Here is a 5,464-nt window from a genome sequence, read left to right on the forward strand (position 1 = left end):
GACTTCTCAAGCAGAACCTTAATTCGGCTGCCGAGCCCACGGACAGCGATAAGAGGGTCTGAACTACTATACAGCAGGAGAGCTCGGCTCGTCAGGAGCTCGACTAGCAATCCAGCCTCCCTCTCAGTCCCGATCAAGTGGTGGCATTTGTGTCGCGCGTACATAGCTGTGCACTAAAAAATCCCGTGGGCATCGACGGAGGCATAGCTAGCTTGCGATCCATAGTATGGCTCAACCGACATTGGATACACACATACTTTCACTTTTACTTGTTTTCTTTTCAGGTCTAAATCCCACAAGCCGCATCTGATGGTCTGGTCATCGGTCCTCTTGAAGGATAAACACACCAAGACGGCGAGAAACATACACATACGGGGACTTTTTAGGTGATTTTGTTAACGATAACGCTACCTATTTTTCAGGACCCACATGCAGCTTTCCCTTGGTTTCGGCATGTCAAATAGCATGTTGCTTATCACACTGCCTGTATCAATGCGCCTTGACGTACTAACTAAATTACAATAAGAACAGTTTGCGGCAGGAGCTTTAGGACCCCAGCTTTTTACCTTTGTACCTTTTCTGTTTTCTTTCTCTTTTTCAGCTCCCCTATGGATAACCCTATCAGATATGTTTTCCAGGGGCTTCATAGCACCCCACATTACATCAACAAAACTCCGAACACTTTTTATAAGTATAGTTCAGCACCCTGAATTTAGCATTATATGCATTGGCTCCGAATCATGTCTTTGGTCAATAGTTGGGTTGGCCGGCTCCTGTGCTTGCTACCTTACGTTCTGCTATATTGTGCCTTGGTTTATCCAAAGGAGCACCTCAGTAGATAAAGCCGAAAACTGACTGTCATGATGTGGTGAGAGCCGGTCAGCTGTTCGGAGGTTGCAATTCATTGGAGATTTCTTCCGCATCACGCGAAGGATTGGTACTTCCCGATCAGTCGCTTATAGCACTCTAGTTCGGATACTAGGGGTTGCGCCCATGTTTTTATTATCGCACTCCTATGGCTAAGTGAGGGCGTTACAGCCGCATAGTCTGGTTGCCTGGTTCTCTATGCTAAACAACTCCTTCAAGGACCATCCAATTGGATCAAGATTGTTTAGATTTCATCCGAACACCCCCGTACTACCTACATGGGGGTAGAAGCCGACGACTGGTTAACCCTCAGATTTCATACAACACGGCCGTAGAGGAAGTAAAAATTTTAAAAAATAACAATCATTATATTGCATAAACACTTTGTTTCATCATACAAGGCAGAGGGAGCCCGAATACATTCATTCAAAGATAGTGTCTTTCGCACAGTGATCCGCAACAATGCAGGATCCCTCCAGCACACCATCAAAATACAACTCGGGTCGGTGGTGCTCCTTGCCCTCAGGCGGCCCCTCGGTCATTAGCTTCTTGGCATCCATCTTCGCCCATTGCGTTTTAACGCAGGCAAAGGCCATCCGCGCACCTTCGATACAGACTGACCGCTTTATAACCTCAAGCCGGGGGCAGGCATCAACAAGCCACTTCACAAGTCCGAAGTAGCTGCTGGGTATCGGCGTAGCAGGACATAGTCCGACTATCATCTCCTTCGTGGCTAGCTCGGCCGCCTTGTGCAGCTCGACCAGCTATTTCAACTGGTCGCTGAAGGACAATGGATGTTTGGGTCCAAGATATTGAGACCAGAACAGCTTCTCCGTAGAACTCCCTTCTTTGGCTCGATAGAACTCGGCAGCGTCTGATACGCCACGCGGCAAATCCGTAAATGCCCCTAGAAAAGCTCAAAATTCGGGTAAGTAAAAGGAACGCTTCCTTCGCAGACTTGCTTTGCATAATGAATGTCTTACCCTCCGCCATCTTCCTGGCCGCCTGGATTTCCTGAAGGGCGCTCTGGGCTTCGGCTCGAGCCTCTTGTGCGCTCTGGCGAGCCTTCGCAAGTTCGGACGCTTGCGTCTTAGAATCACGCTCCAAGGACTCGTACTTCTTGACAGTTTCCTAGAGCTCTTGCTGGACCTCGCTGACCCGGGCCTCTTGCTTCTCGCGCGCGGCGCGTTCCTTGGCCGCTTTGTCCTCGGCCTCCGCTACCGCCTTCCTGAGGGCCGCCACCTCGGTCATGGCCCCTAGTAAAGTTCATGGCACTTTAGTCAGCATGAACCATCCATCCTTCCTAAATATACATGCAGGTTACTGCATACCTTGGCTGTCCTCCAGCTACTTCTTCACGAGGCCGAGCTCTTTCTCGGCCCGCTCCAGGTTCTGCTTCAGTCCGGAGACCTCCGCAGTATGAGCGGAAACAACCAATAGCGACGCCTGCTTATTCACATAGACATCTCATGTTAGACTCCTGTGAAAATTATTTTGATCCCCTATTCGGCATTTCCTTTCCGGACACTAAACATATCATCAGGGGCTACTGTCCACATTTTTATATTTTTTCTACAATTGTTACCTCAAACCCTATTAAAAGGCTAGCGCTGGCCTCGGTCAGTCCGCTTTTGGCGGACTGAACCTTTTCAATCACCGTACCCATAAGGACACGGTGCTCATCCACAATGGAGGCGCCTCGCAGCGCTTCCAGCAGATTAACTGGTGCCTCTGGTTGGACAGAGGTCACCGGCGGAATAGGCACACCTCCTCCATTTGGGGAAGGCCGTTCGCTGGACTCCGGAGCCGTGTAGGTCTCCGAAATAGTATCCGGCTGAGGGCCGAATGGAACTTGGCCCCCATTGCTAGTCCCCATGGGGCTTCTTCCCCCATGTGTCCGGCAGCCGACGAGTCATCCTGGGGTGCCACGTTACCGATTTCTGGAATCTCCACCTGGTCTGGGAAGTTCCTTTGGGACACCATCTCATCATCACCCTTGGGTGAGACAGAGTGAGCGGGCGGCAGAGACATGCTAGCCATCTCCTTTGAGTCTAGCGAACCCTCTATCGAGGATCGCGGGGAGCCTTCACGGGTTGGACTGTAATGGCATAGTTTAAACATATTAATATTATAAACTAGAAAGGCCAGGTATTGGGAGGTGCATAGGGTTCTGGTACTTATGAGGTAGCCCGAGGCTTGGTCTGGGGCATTCGCTCTAGACTGCTTTCGACATCCCATGTGGAGTTATCCGCAAGGGAGCTGTTCCCCCTCTTGGGCACCTTCGCCTCCAGATTCGTGGAGGCCTCTCTTTTCTTCTTTCCCCCTCTAGGTGGGCGCCACCTTCTTCCTCCCCTTCGTCGTCGTCTTCGCCGGCCGAAGAGTCAGTCTCATCTTCGGATGACATGTCCGAAGCACCCTTTCGGCGAAGGCCACTCCTGGTACCTGTGGACACCTTCTTGGGCTTCTTCTCCGGCACATCATAAGGCGTCGGAAATAGCATCGTCGTCAGGAGTGGGGTTTCCTCATACTCGGGTAGTGAAGCTGGACAATTAATCCGCCCCGCTATGTCGATCCAGGCCTAAAAATTGATAGGAAGGCTTAGACTCCTTCTCAAAATATGCCACTAAAGGCCATACCTTGAAGACATGAAAGATCTTACTGAATTGGCCTGGCGTTTTAAGCTGATCCCACGATCCTCGGTCATGGGCGGTGTTGTCTCGCTGGCCTTGAAGAGCACTTTCCAGATATCTCCATGTGTCGTGCCAAAGAGCTCTAGTAGCATCTGGTGCTTGGCCGGATTGTACTCCCACAAATAGCAAGTCCGGCATTGGCACGGGAGGATCAGGCGAATGAGCATAACCTGGATCACGTTGACACGTTTAATCCTCTTGGTTATCATGTTCTGAACGCACGTCTGGAGGCCAGTCAGCTCGCTCGAAGAGCCTCAGGTTAGGCCCTTCTCTTGCCAGGAGGTGAGCCGCAGCGGAGCTCCGGATCAAAATTCGGAGGCCGCCGCCCATTTGGTGTCGCGTGGCTCGGTGATGTAGAACCACCGCGACTGTCACCCCTTCACCGTCTCCACAAAGGAGCCTTCGGGCCATGTGACGTTAGGCATCTTCCCCACCATGGCGCCTCCGCACTCTGCTTGTTGGCCTCTCACCACCTTCGGCTTTACATTGAAAGTCTTCAGCCATAGGCCAAAGTGAGGCGGGATACGGAGAAAGGCCTTGCAAACAACTATAAATGTAGATATGTTGAGGATAAAGTTGGAGGCTAGATCATGGAAGTCCAGCCCGTAGTAAAACATCAGTCCGCGGACAAACAGGTGGAGAGGGAATCCCAGCCCGCGGATGAAATGTGTGAGAAACACAACCCTCTCATGGGGCTCTGGGTAGGGATGATTTGTCCCTCGGCAGGGAGACGGTGAACTATTTCCATGGCCAGTTATCCGGCCTCTCGAAGCTCCTTGATGTCTTTCTTCTTAAAAGAGGAAGCCATCCATTTTCCACCAACTCTGGATCCGAACATGGTTGGAGTGCTTCCTTCGGTGGGGAAAGCTAGAGCTTGGGCGCTGGAGCTCAAGAATGGATGGGCAGAGGAAGGAGAAGGCAGGGGTGAGTGAGGATGAATCCTTATCCCCGTATAAGGGCCGCGAATATCAAACGCGTCCCTACTCTCCTTAAAACTCTCCTATTACCAAGGGATGTGTAAACGGCACGGTTGGGTTACGCACGCCCGTATTGATGAGAATCCTGTAATGAGGGGACACGATCTCTGCTTTGATAAGACGTGCCGATGGCAACCGTGTCTCGAAATGTGGAACCACAGACATAAAACAGTCTGAAATTGTGACCAGGCGGACGTGATGTCATGTTGTAACAAGTTGTTAGCGAACTGGACTCGTGGAGCATTATATTCTCTCTGTGGTTGTGTGTGGTGCGTGTAAGAGGTACAGATACAATCATCGCGTTTGGAGATTATCTTGGAGTTCGAAAAGAATGGAACCCGCCTTACAATGTCGAAGACAAATCTGCGGGCCGGACTCCTCGTCATTGAAGCCAGGTACATGGGCTACTGAGGGAGTCCTGGACTAAGGGGTCCTCGGATGTCCGGCCTATTAGCCATGGGCCGGGCTGATGGGCTGTGAAGATGCGAAGACCGAATACTGCACTCGTGTCCAGATGGGACTCTCCTTCACATGGAAGGCAAGCTTGGCGACCGAATATGTAGATTCCTTTTCTTTCTAACTGACCTTGTGTAAGCCTGGATCCTACCGGTGCCTATATAAACCGGAGGACTTAGTCCGGAAGAGAGATTCATTATAATAGCCATACAAGCTAGACTCTAGGGTTTAGCCATTACGATCTCGAGGTAGACCAACTCTTGTAATACTCGTATTCATCAGGGTCAATCAAGAAGGACGTAGGGTATTACCTCCATAGAGAGGGACCAAACCTGGGGAAACATCGTGTCCCTTGTCTCATGTTACCATCGACCTTAGACGCATAGTTCGGGACCCCCAACCCAAGATCTGCCGGTTTTCACAGCGACACCGGGCACTCCTTACCCGGTGTCCTCCCGAGGGAAACGTGCCATG

The sequence above is a fragment of the Triticum aestivum genome, chromosome 5A (genome assembly GCF_018294505.1).
Source record: "Triticum aestivum cultivar Chinese Spring chromosome 5A, IWGSC CS RefSeq v2.1, whole genome shotgun sequence".
In the NCBI taxonomy this organism is placed as follows: domain Eukaryota; kingdom Viridiplantae; phylum Streptophyta; class Magnoliopsida; order Poales; family Poaceae; genus Triticum; species Triticum aestivum.